At 49.1% G+C, this 15,235-nt stretch overlaps 1 long non-coding RNA gene across 1 annotated transcript in view; it reads left to right on the top strand.

The window, feature by feature from the left end:
* Positions 1 to 3,436: 3,436 nt before the first annotated feature.
* The window catches only part of LOC142439276 (uncharacterized), a 30,837-nt gene continuing 19,038 nt past the window's right edge, over positions 3,437 to 15,235 (top strand). The window contains exon 1 of the long non-coding RNA XR_012782842.1: positions 3,437 to 3,669. This is a non-coding gene — a long non-coding RNA (uncharacterized LOC142439276). The remainder of the gene's footprint in view (positions 3,670 to 15,235) is intronic.

Here is a 15,235-nt window from a genome sequence, read left to right on the forward strand (position 1 = left end):
GGGAACCGAGAGAACCAGACCTTGATGCAGGTCTGACTGGGCGGGAAAGGAAGGGAGGGCACGGTGGAGCAGTCCTGAGAAAGTACTGGCCAGCCCCACAGTTCATAATGCCTCTTAGAAGAGCCCCGGCGGAGTGGAAGCGGTCTGCGCTCTGCCCCCATTGTGCTGGCCCTTGCTGAGTGTCAACACTGAGCCCCCGGAGACCGCTAACTCCGTTCCTTGTTCCTTGTTCCGCGTAGGGCGTCCTGAATATCTGACTCTGGTTGCAGGATCGTTCACGCAGTTACACGACCCGGGAGTCATACTTAATATCTCCTACCTGCCGGGCTGCTAACGGCAAGCCCAGCAGTTCGGAACCACCAGCCACCAGGCTTCCTACTCCTGTGGAAAGTCATAGCCTCTGGACCCCATAGGCACAGTTCCACTCTACCCTGTAGGGTCGCTAGGAGTCAGACTCAACTTGATGGCAGTGAGTTTGGAGTTGGGTTCACTTCCAAGGCCCATTTTGTCACTAGGTTGTAGGCCACTGAGCCTCCTCGGTCTCTCTCTCACCTCTGCACTTTGCCTCCTCCTTCCCACCATCATCTTGCTCCAAACTGCTCACCATCTCTCAGCCAGAGCAACCTTTAGAAAACCTAACTTAGACCCTAGAATCCCTTGCTTAAAAACCATTTGGTGCTCAGAGCACAAAGACCAAAATCCTTTGCATGGTCTTCCAGGCCTTACCTCTTCTGGACTCTCCAAACTCCTCTGGACTTGGATCCTATTCACGCTCTGCTCCATTCATCCTTTTGGGAATCAGATAGATTAAAGTTCAAGTCTAACCTGCTTCCATTTCCACAAATGCTCTTAAGTTCTTTTCACAATCTTTGCATATGCTGTTCCCTCCACTAATGAGCTCTTCTTCTAATTCTAAGCCCCTTTACTCAGTTAATGACTCTTCATTCTTTAGCTCCCAGGTTGAAAGCTACTTTTTTCAAGAGAGGCTTTCTCTGACCACCGAAGTAAAATCCTTTGTTATTCTCTCTGATGACATAAACTGAACCATAGCCTTTAGGGTGGTGTTCTATATATTTGACTTATTATTTGATTGTCTGGCTAGCTCATGACGAACGTGTTTCCTGAGCAAAGACTTTGTTCAGCTGTGCTCATAATTGAGTTCTCAGCGTTAGCAGGGTCCTGCATATTGGAGCGGCCACAAATTATGTGTTGAACGAAGGTTCTATGAGGGTTATTTGGGTTTTCCTTTATAATTGAATTATACACCAGGTGTGTGATAGTTAAGGTTTATGGTGGGGCAACCTGGTCAAAGAACACATGCGTGATTAATTGAAGGGCAGAGAGATAAATGGCTCGGCAAGCCTCCCCTTTCTGGTCTCTTAATCTCTGATGGTGGGACCAGTGTGCGGCTGCCTTAGCTAGTTCTCTGCCTCAGCCGGCAAGGCTCACTTCCTGCGAGACATCCCTGAGGAGAAGCCACATGGACCTACCCTGATGCAGCCCTGGGTGCTGGAGAAGTCACATGGAGAGCCCTGCTAGAGCTGAGATGCTTACACGCTCACTGATTCGGCTTTCCTCCTACATTCGGTGTCATTGTGTGTGTTTTGTGAATTTGAGAAGGTCTTTGTAGATCCATGTCGGACATATGGGCTAACGTTAGACTTATGGGCTCAGACTTGGTTGGGATGCTTAATGTACAATTAGCCTTTATATAAAACTCTCTCTTATAAAATATGAGTGTTTATGAATTTTGTTCTCTAGTCTACCCAGACTAACACAAAGTATTTCTCTGTTCCAACGAGGGGGTTCTGTCTAATGTTGATGTTCCTACATTATTCTTTCTTCCCACTTATATTGTTCTCCAACTCTGCTCTGTGATCTCCCCTGCAGACACACTCACACCAGTCTTTGAAGGTTCACCTGGACCTGGACTTTTGTTTCTCTAGGGTCTTCATTGACTAGGATTGCAGGCCTGGGAGCAAACACAAACAAACCTGGCTTCTGCTTGTTGCCGAGAACTTGCTATTACACAAGATTTTTGTTCTAGGTCTAGCAGGTCAGGGAGGGGAGGAAAGGACAGAATGACCCTGGAGGAGTTGGGAAAGAAAGTTACCCTTTAGAAGTTACATTATTAATCCAGCCAATCAGAGAATAGATATGTGAAACACCTTCTTGGAAAGAAACAAGAGCCCTGGATTGACAAAAGGCACCTTGGTGGTGACCCACCCACAGGTCAGCAGTTTTGAGAAAGGTGCTGTCTGTCTGCTGCCACAATGATTCCATGGTTCAGAAATGCAAAGGGGCAGTTCTTCTCTGTCCCATAGGGTTGCTAGGATGGCAGTGGGTTTGAGTTTTGATTGATTCATTTTTAAACCCTACAAGACCTAATAGTAATATTACTCAGTAAGGCCTGACTCTATCTAGGAAGGAAATGTGGCCAGCTGAGCAGTGGCAGCTGGGGCCACGCATGACAGAGAGCCTCCGCAGCATAGAGTGGGTAGTGTCCACCAGCCAGGGACCCAGGAGAAAGGTCTCTGGGCACGCTCAGAGGGCAGGAAAGAGTCACCAAGCCTCCTGGCAGATAGTCAAACCTGTGTTGGGGACCAGCCTGCCCACACCTAATATCATTAAGCATGTAAGTCAGATAACGTACTCTTGGACTTTTGATGGCAGGCTCAAGAAGCCACTTTCTGACAGGCACCCCACGCTCCCCACATTGCATGGCGACAAGGAGAGTGCACCCACCCTGTAACCGCTAGCATTCTGATCTCCGGACAGTTTGGCTTCTCAAACTGGAGCATCAGGTTTTGGGTCCCAAAGACCTTGATGTAATCCTGGTGGCCTTAGGGATTCCCTTGCCCTTCTCCCCCCACCCCCCACCTGACCCAGGATTACCGGGACGAGATGGAGGAGGCCGCGCATACCGCGCACTCAGCCACACACTCAGCGCCGTCAGTCTAGCAACTAGAAGTCAAGGTCATCGTTAAAGTCAAGCAATGCACGGGCGTGGGATTCCATTCAGCAGTGCACTGGAGCACTGGAAAGATGAGCTCCCAAGGCTAAGGCCCACATCGGGACGTGGGAAAACGCCACGCTGATGGACATCAGGCCAGCCTTCCCCTCATGGTATCTGTGCGCTCACGTTGGGAACCCAGCCCTGCAAAGTCGTCCGAGCGCTGGGTCTCGGCCGCCGCGGGCGAGGCCGTCCCAGTGGATGCGCACTGCGGGGCAGACGAGGCATCAAGCCCCATCTGGTCTCCCCGGGGCTGGGTGAGAGCGTTCTGCCGCTCCTGTCCGCTGCGGAACGGCCGGGCCCGGCGTGCGGTCGGGTCCCAGCCCTCGCCGTGCAGCCGGGCGGTCTTGCAGCGCGAGCGGCTCGCGAGTGCACCCAGAGGCCCCAGCAGCGCGAGGCCGCGTCGCCCGCCCGCCCGCCCGCACGCACGCACGGGGACCCCCCTGCGGCGCACCTCGCGCTCGCCGGACGCTCGGCCCCAGGCCCGGGGTCCCGCCTCCCGGTGGTTTCGCTTTCGCTTTCTCTTTCCAAGCCTGCGAGGTTGAGGAAAGCGAAAGTGGCTGGGGCCAGGCTGGCGCAGAGGCCGCTCCGGGCGAGGGGCGCGGAGAGCGGCGGCGGCGGGAGGCCGGGGCCCGGGCCCGGCGCGCGCCGGCCAGGTAAGCTCAGCCGCTCGCGGCCGTCCGGCGGCTCCTCCTCGCGGAGCGGCGGGCCGGGAGGGGGGCGGCTGCCGCAGCGGCCGGGGCGCGGCGGAATGGCGGTGGTTCGGAGCCCCGGCTCAGGCTGGAAGGCGGTCAGGGAGCGGGACCGGACCTTGCAAGTCGCGCCTGCTCTCTGAGGACTCGCTTCCTTTGGGTGGGTCGCTGGGATCACCGCCTCTGCCAGCGGGTCGATCCCGACCCAGAGCGACTCCAGATGGTTAGCAGAGCAATGCTTCACTCGCAGCGCCACCAGGGCACTGGGTGTGGATAAAACTCCAAGTGCCCAATGCGGGAAGCAGAGCTCAGCAGGGAGGAAGGAGCTCGTGGCCCGCACTTCTCGCCATCTTCCCATTTGGCCGTCCCCCTCGGGTGGTTTGGCGGCTTGACTTTCTGGATTCGATGCATGTGGTGCACCTGGATTTCCAAATGTTCTCTGGCCTGGCAAGCTGGCATCTCACCTGCCTTGGTTGTTTCGGGCACGGGCAGCAAGGATGCTGTCCCCCTCCCACGACTCTCCCCAGCTGACGTCCGAGTCTCACTCCTGACGGTCCTTCCTGGGCCGAGGTGTGGGTGCACCAGGGGACTGAGCCCTCCCCTGATCCCAGAAGCGTTCCGTCTGCAGCAGCGTCTGCCCTATCAGAAGTGAGAACGGTGAATGCTGCCTGGTGTCTGACCTTGGCCCAGCATCCTGGCTCATCGTGGTGTGCTAGAATGGGGGGAGGGGGATCAAGACTGTGGAGACAGCCCCTGTCCTTGGGGAGTCCGATGTGACCCACAGAGCCTTTGGGTAGAACAGGCTTTGTTAGGGGCTGAAAGGAACGGACTAAATCAGCAGGCACTTGACACGCATTGAGTGTGCACTGTTTTCCTCTAATCCTGAGGACTGGTGGGACTCAACTTCCATCTCCATAAAAATTCACTCAGGCTCATCACATTGTTCATCCTTAAAACAAAACCTGAACAATTTACTTTTGAAAATAGCTGTCTTTAGACTTGACAAGACAGCCCTTGGTTTTGAGGTTCCGAGTTTTCTGTTTCTTTTTTGACATGCATTTCATTTTAATAAAGTGAGTTGAAGTGGATTGTAAAAGTTTCATTGGCTGCAGGGTACTAAGATTTTTACTTTATACCCCCGAGGTTCGGAGTTTTCAATTGCAGGCGCTCCCAGGTTCTCCACCAAGATGCCGCTGTTGAATATACCTGGCTCATAGTTTAAAACACTGCCTTTTTACTCCCTGAGCCAGAAAATCCAATTCTAGCTGGTAATTTGGTGACTTAACTTCCACGGGCTGATGGTTTTCTTCTGGGTTTGCTAATATCCTCCCTTTCTCTCTCCCTCCTGTTCACTAAATTGAGATAGTGCCGGGTGATTCAGTCCCTTCTCTTATCTGCTGACTGCAGGGGAGCGCTGGTGGAGGGGGCTGTGATCTAATCAGCACATCCACCACCTGTTCTCGGAGGCATCTTCTTGGTTCTCTGCGCCTGACCCGGGATGACTCCGCTGCAGGCTAACTCCTATCTTCCCTGCCACTTGCCTCCATCCCCAGGGTTTTCACTGCTTTTGGCCATCTGCGTGTCTGTGATGTGCTTGATTGTGGTTTTCATTAGGAAGCAATGCATATGGTTAAATTTCTGTTCCAGAGGGTCATGCGTCATCTGAATGGGCCCATGTTCCTTCCTCAGTCCACAACACACGAGAATCCTTGGTCTATTTAGCGTGACTGTTTTATGACATGTCTCCTTTTATCCATCATGTCTTTCTCATTACTCCCCGCACTCCAGCCTCGCCCCACACACTGGAACGTCCACGCAGACATGTTATTCACTTATTCTTCCAAACCACCTGCTATGATACCTGCTTAGAACTAGGGGCCTCTTTGAAAGCTCCATCGTATTTTGTTCATATTGTACTTCCCGAAAGAAACTCCGCTGTGCTATAAACCTCATATTCTTTCTCCACCCCACCCTCCCCCTCCACCCTGGCTGGATGTAATTGTAGTTCATTACTCCAGGTGGCTGCTGCGTAGTTTCCATCAGAAGTGTACATACCTCGAAGGTACACAGCCCTGGGAACAGACCCTGGGCTGCCGCCAACTCCTTGTTCCCATAAATTATACTGCAACACATGCCCTTGCAGGTGGCTCCAGGAGCTCTTGTGCAAGAGTCCCTCAGAGACAGATGTGGACAGAGATGGGATTGTTGGATCTATCCTATTTGCTTGTGGTCTCTGACTTTGTGCTGCAGATAGCTTCATCAGCTTCCTCCCTCCAGAAGTACAGCAGGAGTCCTTGCCTCCAGCATCCTTGCCTCTGTGACCTGCCTCCATCTGTCATTGCTGATGCATAGCGACCCCAGTGGGATTCTGAGACCGTAAAAGTCAAAGCCCAGTCTTTGCCCTGCAGAGTTGCTAGGGGTTTCGAACTGGCAACCATTTGGATCGCCGCCCAACAAGTAACCATGACACCACGGGGGCTCCCGGCCTCCAGCATTACTCACTTGTTAGATTGCCGTTTGGGTTCTCCTTCGATGAGTTACCTGTCTCATTTTCCTTCTCTTTGAAGCTTTTGATTTTTTTCTGTCTGGTTTGCTTTTTGTTCCTTGTGTATTGAAATCCAGTCCCTTGTGACTGCAGATGTTATAAGTGTCCTCTATACTCGTGTCATCTGTGGCTTACCTTCATTTATGGCCTCCTCTTATTATGATTATTAACCGCTTTAGTGAGCTGTAACTTCTCTCTTATAAAATCATCTGTCTGAAGTGTGAAACGGTGGCTTTTATTTACATAACATATACAGAGTTATGTAGTCATCACCGTAATACAATTTGAGCACATTTCCATCACCCCAAAAAGATATTCCATAACCACTGACAGTCACCCCCTCTTCTTCTTCAGTTCCCTCTCTCTGTAGCTCCTGGCAACCACTAATCTACTTCCTGCCTGCATAGATTTGCCTGTTCCTTTCATATAAATAGGAGTCGTGGTTACACGTTGGGCTGCTAATCACAAGGTCAGTGGTTCAAAGGCACCCGCTGAGAGAAAGACTGGGTTTTCTACTCTTATAAAGAGTCAGAGTCTTGGAAACCCACCGGGCAGTTCTACCCTGTTCTATCGGGTTGCTGTGAGTTGGCATCAACTCGATAGAAGTGAGGTTTTTGTTTTGGTTTCTCGTACAAATAAGGTCATGTCAGGTAGCCAGCCCCTAACAAATCATCACAGGTCCAGTAGGTACAACTGTACAGCGATAATAAGTAAAGATTGTAGTAAAGTCATAGAAAATAAGAGATGGAAAAGAGATTGAAATAATGGAGTCAGACACATTTCAAGGTAGCGTGCTCACCTCGCCCCTCCCGGTGGCCCATGTGAGGATGTGGAAGGTGGAAACTGCAGGAGCGAGTGAGAGCGAGTTTATTACTAACCAAGGCTTATATCTCTTTTGGGGGTGTGCAAGCCCCCTAATTACAGGATAGGACATGCGTCACAGGAAGGAGTTATGCTATAGGGAGTAATGAGTAGGGGACAATTTAGGGGTATACATGCAATAGGAAGGGGAGGGATTGGGGGTATACATGTGACAAGATGGGCAGATCCTGGATTCTGTGAGGCAGCTTAATTTTGGATGTCACTTAGCAGTTTGACCTGTTCCCTGGCTCACCATTGACCCTACTATCAGTAGGGTATGAACCCCACCGACAGTGGAGCAGACTGATGTCTGAATACCTTCAGGGAGAAGTAGTCCCTTGTCCTTAACAGCAGGGAGTGGGGCCCACCTGTGGTGGGACCAGACAGTAGTCTAAAGGCTGAATGCATCTGACCTCCCACCACGTGCTGGTAAATAGTCTCTATGTTTGGCATATCTTTGGGGGAGCCAACGGGGAAAGTCTTTTACATCCCACAAGGTCATACAATATGTAGTCTTTCATGACAGACTTTCCCTTAGCATAATATTTTCAATGTTCATCCAGGTTGCAGCATGTATAATAAGTATTTCAGTCATTTTCATGGTTGAATGATATTCTATTGTATAAATAGACCAAATCAAACCCAATATTTTCTTTATCCATTCCTAAATTGATGTGCGTTTGTGCTGTTTCTATTTTCAGCCATTTTGAATAATGTTACTGTAAGCATTCGCTTACAATGTTTCATGTGGACAGATAGTTTGCATGTGTTGTTGCTAGGTGCCAATGAGTCAAGTTCAACTCAGAGCAGCCCTGCAAGCAGAACTAAATATTGTCCAGTGCCTCCCCACAAGTGTTCGACTCGCGCCCCTTGTTGCAGCCATGGTGGCTAGCCACCACAGTGAGGGAGGGGTCTCCTCTTTGCCACCCAGCTTCTACCAAGCAGGCTGCCCTTCTCCAGGGCCTGTTCTCTCGCTCGTGATGGCATGTCCAAAGTACATGTGACCAAGACCCCCACCCTCGTCGCTAAGGCGCATCCTGGCTGTGCTTCTTCCACTTAACGGTTTGTTAGCCTTCTGGCAGCCCATGTCCTTCAGGATTCTTCCCAGCACCACCATTCCAATGAGCCATGTCTCCGGCAGGCTTCCCTATCCCTCGCCCAGCTTTTACACGCCTACGTAGGGACTGGAAATACAGTGGGTGGGTCGGTAAGGTGTTCTTAGTCCTCAAAGTTACATCTTTGCCTTTCAACCTTGTAAGTAGTTCCTGGGCTGCAGGGTTGCCCAGCACACGATAGCATTCGGTGTCAAGACTGCCACCTCCATAAGCATTGACGGTGGACACAAGTCAAATGAAATCCTTGGTCATGCCAGTCTTTTCTCTGTTTGCCACCATGTTGTCTATTGGTTCAGTTGCAACACTTTTTTGTTTTCTTTATATGGAGTTGTAATGCATGTTAAAGGCTGGAGTATTAAAGTTTCAGGTTCTCTTGCCTTTGAACAATCAACATTGTTTCAACTGCATGTTAATGAGCCTTTCTTCAGTCCTGATACTGAGTCCTTCCAGTAATCCAGCCTCTCAAATTATATACTCAGTTTATAGATGGAATAAATATAGTGAAAGGAGACAACTCTTGGCTGATTTGAAAATAAGCAGTATCCTCTGCTTCTCTTCAAATGACTGCTTCTTGGTTTGACTACTGATTCCTGAGGAGTGTCATGAGATGTTCTGAAATCATCATTCTTCTTAATGTTATTCATAGTGCATTACAATCCGTACAGATTAATGCTTTTACACAGTCAATAAAACACAAGCAAACTTTTTTTCTGGTATTCTCTGCCTTCAGCCAAGAGCCATCTGATGTGAGCCTGTCCTTCTCAATTGAAACTGTCCCAGTTTCAATTTCTGGCTGCTCCTTGTCATGTCTCCTCCTCCTCCCTGGGAACCCACAGACCCTCAACTGGTTGGGCCCTGGGAGGGGCAGGCATGCCCCACAATCTTCCTTCACATACTCAGACCACTTCTCCAGGTGGCCGCCCTTCTCACTAGCTCTTCGGGCCTGGCACTGTGCATACCTCTTTGGCAGCCGCTCCTCCCTCCACACCTGAGCCGCAGCTGCCACCGCCGGCCATCTTTCTCGTGCTTTTCATGGCCCTTGTTTGCTTCATGTAAGGAGTTCTTGGTGCCCTCCCATAACTCATCTGTTCCTCTGTCAATAATGAACAATGCACCAAACGGTTCTTAAAACGGTTCCTCAACTCCGGGAAGGTGGACCTGAGGCTGTGTCTGGGCTTTTGTGGACTTGCTGTCATTTTCTTCAGCTTCAACCGAACTCTCATATGAACGACTGATAGTCTGTTTCACAGTCACCTCCTAACCTGTTTTGGCTAATGACATTGAGCTTCTCCGTCCGCTGTCTTTCGCAACACGTGTGGTAAATTTGACGCCCGCATGCTGGTAGGGGCCATTGAGTTGGTTCTGATGGCGTGACCGTATTCACCAAACGAAACACTGCCCACTGCTGTGCCATCCTCGCGATGACTGCTATTTTGAGCCCATGGCTGCAGCTGCTGTGTCAGTCCGTCTCATCAGGGTCGGCCTCTCTTTCACTCTCTCTCCACTTAGCTGTGTATGATGTCCTTCTCCAGGGACAGGTGTCTCCTGATACCATGTCCCATGTACATGAGACGAAGTCTTGCCATCCTTGCTTACAAGGAGTTTTCTGGCTGTACTTCTTCCAAGACAGTTTTGCTCTCCTCCTGGCAGTCCGTGGTACTGTCAGTGCGTTTCTCAGCACCGTGATTCAAATGCATGGATTCTTCTTCAGTCTTCTTACCCAGGCCCCACCTTTCACATGCATGTGAGGTGATTGAGAACACCACGACTTTGGTCCTTACAAGGAAGCCTGGGGGCGTAGTGCTTACAGTTGGGCTGCGATCGCAGAGGTTCACAGTTGACACTACCAGCTGCTCCTTGGGAGAGAGACAGGGCGGCTTGACTCCCATTAACAGTTAACAGTCTCAGGGGGCAGTTCTACCCTGTCCTATAGGATCCCTGTGAGTCAGTATCAACTCAGTGGTAGTGCATTTGGTTTGGGGTTTTTTCATCCTTAAAGTGATGACATCCTTATTCTTCAACACGTTAAAGAGGTTTTGTGCAGCAGATTCACCCAATATAATACATCATTTGATTTCTTAACGGATACTTTCGTGATCATCGATTGTGAATCCAAACAAACTGAAATCCTTCACCACTTCCATCTTCGGTCCCATCGATCAGGATGTGGTCTTTTGGAGCAGTGGTGTGGATTTGGATCCTCTACTGAGGTCTGGAGTCCCCCATCTTCATGACCACTCCACTGCCAGCAGACACAGGGGTGTCTGGCTGGTACACTGGCTGCGAACTGAAAGGCTTTTCCAACCCACCCAGCAGGTCTGTGGAGAAAAGACCCGGGATCATGAGCTGGGGCCTGGGAAGTCCTTGTGAACAGCCCTGCTCTGTCATCCAGGGTCAGCAACTCACCAGCACAGGACAAGGTAGGAACGACCGACCTCTAACTGCCAGTGTAAGGGGGTTCCCGTTTCTCCACATCCTCCCGAATAATTGTTACTCTCTGTCATCTTTATGAGAGCCACCATAACATTCTTCAGTTGTTGTTGTGTGCTGTCAAGTCCATTCCAAGTCACAGTGACCTTGATCAGACAGAACAGAACTACCCCAGAGAGAATCCAAGGCAGCAATCTGCGGAAGCAGCTGACCCCCTCTTTCCGCAGGGGAGCAGCTGGTGGGTTTGCACTGCCCCCCTTCAGTTAGCCACTGCATGGTTTACACCGCACCACAAGGGCTCCTCATGAAAGCTCATGGGGGTACAAATGGTTAAGAACAGGGCAACCAATGGAAAGGTTGGAAGTTCAGAAGCACCTCAAAAGAAAAGCCTGGCCATCCCCTTCTGAAAGATCCCAGCCACTGAAAACCCACTGAGAACTCCTGCTCTGAGCCACAGGCTCCCCGTAGCTGCAGTGCGCGCTCCAGGGTCTTTGAGCTGCCATGGGATGATAGCTCGTTGTGGTTTCGGTTTGCTTTTCCCTGGTGACTAATTAGATGGAGCACTTTCTCATGTGCTTAATAGCCATTGGTATGCCTTCTTTGGCGAAATATTCAGATCCATTGCCTATATTGAAGTGGGTTGGCTATTTGTTATTCAATTGTTAAGAGCCTTCTATATATTCTAGGTACAAATCACCTTTCTGACATGGGATTTGCAAACATTTTTCTTTAATTCTGTGGATTGTCTTCCTTTTTTAATCTTTACCATTTCAATTTCTTCTCTTTTAAACGTTTTATTGTGTATTGGGTGGTTCACAGACTAGTTAGCTTTGCATTCAACAGTTCCTACACATTGTGCTTCACCTCATCCACTGTAATCCCCTCCATGCAATTAACCCTTCACCCCCCTCCTCCCCGAGCTGCCCACCTCCACTCCGCCCTGAACTTCCTCATTGGACAGCTGCTGCTCTCTTGCTCTTAAAGGGTTAATCAGATGTGCACATTGCAGTAGTGTGTTGCTCCCTGTAGAGACACGTCTGTTGTTTGGCTGGAAATTGAGCCACAGGAGGGAGCTTAGATCAAGGGCTCTAGTATGCAGGGTTCCACCAGTTTTTATTTGACCAGTAACCTTGGTCCCTTTTATGATTTGGGGTTTTGTTCCAGATTTTTCTCCCATTCGGTCCAGATCCTTCTAAAGCGGCAACTTCAGAGCAGTTGGTAGTGGTAGCTGGGCCCCATCCGGTTCTTTTGGCTCAAAGTCATCTCCACTGACCTTTGCTAGGTTCCTTGGTCCTTCAGTCCACTGCACTAATGATCACGCATCGTAGCTTTTCCTTACTGGTCTGCTGTGGATGGGAGAGACCAGCCATTGTATCTTACGTGAGCCTTTGGAAACTTTCATGGCCCTAGTCACTGCTCACCAAAGTGGGATGCAGTCCATGTGGACTGTCTGCCAACTGACCTGGGTGTACAATACCATGGTTTGGAGCCCCCAGGTTCAGCAGCTCATTCCCTGGGGATGTTCAGTTATGTCTAGGGAGTTTCCATAACTCTCCCCCTTCACATTTTCTATAAATTTTTGACACTTTTAATGATAATTACTTTCTAAAAATGTATTCATTTGATGTGTGTTTTCAAATTTTTTTCTCTAAAGCTATATATACTCATACATTTAAGATATCTTCAGTAATTGTAGCTTCCTCCTTTGAAGTCCTTTCCAGCAGCAGTTTGAAACCACCAATCTCTCCATGGACGCAAGACAAGGCTTTCTACCCCCTTAAGTCACTGCCCTGGACAGTCTCCCCTGCCCTGCAGGGGCTCTGAGTCAGCATCGCCTCTGTGGCAGTGAGCTTGTTTTCTTTTGTTTTTCATACTCAGTAATTTTGTTCCGTCTCACTAAACGCTCATCTGTTTTCAAAGAAATGCTTTTGATTTTGTTAGCCATCTTTTCTTAACCCTCTTCTTTGTTGCTTCTGTTCCCACACTTATTATTTTGTTTTGTTTTTGTTTACATGCAATTTATAATAAACCATGTAAACCCCAAACCACACTCAAGGCCAGAGTTGACTGACTCACAATGACCCTATGGGACTGAGTACCACTGCCCCAGGCAGTTTTTAAGTCTGTGAAGCTTGCTGGAAGCTGACTGACACCCCTTTTCCCCATGAAGTGAATGATGTATCTCAACTGCCACCCTTTCGGGAGCAGCCAGGCATGGAACCACTGTCCCACCAGGGCCCTACCCAAATCTTGCAGACACTCATAAGATGGGAGGGAAGAGTCCCCTGCATGCTCTAAGCTCACTCTCTGTGGGCGGCCAAGTGACCGCAGAGGTGCCCATTGCACACACCTTTTTGTTTGCATTGACAAGCATATTTGTGTTTGCAGTTTGCTCCTTTCACCATATAAATCAGGATTCTCTTTCTACTTCATAGATGGAAAAACAAAACGGGACACTGTAATGTTCCCATTCTCCACTAAGAGCATGTAGGTTGTAAGTCTTGGCCTGCGAATGATACAATTGAACTCGTCCAAATTTATTTCGATCACTTACGATATTTAGGTCTGCCATCTTGTTTTGCTACATCTGAGGGGCTTCAAAAAGTTCATGAGTCCGTTATCTTTTCATTCCACTTTCCCACAACCTGTTGAAGGCCTTGCATTTTGTCACTGTTCCTGAATTGGTCAAGGTGTCTTTCCTTGTAAAGTCAGTCCCAACCAGTGGCCACCATGGAGCTCTGAAGATAGAGAAACCTCGAACTCCTACAGATGACAGAAGTTCACTAGCATTTATAATACCCCTCTTTCCTCTAACTGGTTCCCTACAGACACCTCCACACATAGGTATCTGCCAGTAATTGTTGAAATAACCTGACATCTCTGGATGGCTACTGGTTTCCTATGCTTACAAGTAGCACTTTTCGTTTTATGTTTTAGAAATCATCTCTCAACATTTGCAGTAGCCTATCGCCTGTTTTTGCCATTGCCGCCATGACAGGGTACCAAACCAAAGCAAACACAGTACCTTTGGGCAGATGCCAACTCTTGGCACCCCTTTCCACCAGAGTAGGACTAACTGTCACCACATCTTTCTCTCTGGGAGCAGCGGGCGGGTTCCAACCACTGTGCGGCCAGGGCTCTTCCACCTGCACAGGGAGGCTTAGATGTGGGCATCTTTTAGATGCATCCACTGATGCGCTGAAAATGTGTAGTCAGCTCCGTCTTGGGAGTAGTTTTGCTCCAAGGCCCTTCTTCCTCAAAAGTGCACTTTGGAATGCATGCTATTCTAATCCTGAGCTGACCTTTGCTGGCACAGAAGAATTCTGAAGAACTTACAAATGCAGTACTTCCTCATGTTTTGCTGAGTTTACTTAGCCAGATTAAGCCAAGTTCAATATCAGTTTGTAAACTCACCACTCACGAAGGTCTCATATACTAGCCCTGCCCTGAGGCCAGAATGGGGCTAGAAAGCCTGAGGGCAGGCTCTGAAGAGTCCACTGCTGGAAAGGCTCACCAGTCAGCCTTTCAGTATTTTGTTTATGGAAACGTTTTGTTTATATCTGAGGGTGAAAAGACATGGACACTTAGAAACGGAGGGCAGTTACGGGGGGACTTGGGATAGGGGGAAGTAGGGGGGGTAAGGAAGTGGTGTTAACAAACACAGGGACAAGGAAACAACATGGGACCCAAAATGGTAGTGAGGGGGGAGTGGCAGGCCTGGTAGGGAATGATCAAGGGTAAGGTTACATAAAGAAGAGGTATAGCTGTAACCCAGGTGGGGACAGAGCATGGTAGTAGGGCAGGAGGAAAGTCAAGGGAGATGGAGGAAAGAGCTAGGAGTCAAAGGGCATTTATAGAGGTCTAGACAAAGGTATGTACATGCAAATATATATATGAGGATGGGGAAATAGATCTATGTGTCTATATTTATAGGTTTAGTATTAAGGTGGCGGAAGGACCTTGGGCCTCTACTCAAGCACTCCCTCAATGCATGAATACTTTCTTTTATTAAACTGGCACTTTACGATGCTCACCCTCCTGACACAACTGCTGAAGCCAAAGCGGGTGAACAAGTAAATGTGGTGAAGAAAGCTGGTGGTGCCCGGCTATCAAAAGAGATAGTGACTGGGGTCTTAGAGGCTTGAAGATAAACAAGCAACCATCTAGCTCAGAAGCAACAAAGCCCACATGGAAGAACACACCAGTCTGTGTGATCACGTGGTCCCGAAGGGATCAGTTATCAGGCATCAAAGAACAAAAAATCATATCATTGGCTGCACAACTCCATGATACGATCGCCGAAGACAAACGGGTGCATAAGCAAATGTGGCGAAGAAAGCTGATGGTGCCCAGCTATCAAAAGAGATAGTGTCTGGGGTCTTAAAGGCTTGAAGGTAAACAAGCGGCCATCTAGCTCAGAAGCAATAAAGCCCACATGGAAGAAGCACACCAGCCTGTGCGATCACAAGGTGCCAAAGGGACCAGGTATAAGGCATCATGCAAAAAAAATTTATATATATATATATATATATATATATATAATTTTTTTTGCATGATATACCATAGTGAATGAAGGGGG

Source organism: Tenrec ecaudatus, chromosome 2 (genome assembly GCF_050624435.1).
Source record: "Tenrec ecaudatus isolate mTenEca1 chromosome 2, mTenEca1.hap1, whole genome shotgun sequence".
Lineage (NCBI taxonomy): Eukaryota > Metazoa > Chordata > Mammalia > Afrosoricida > Tenrecidae > Tenrec > Tenrec ecaudatus.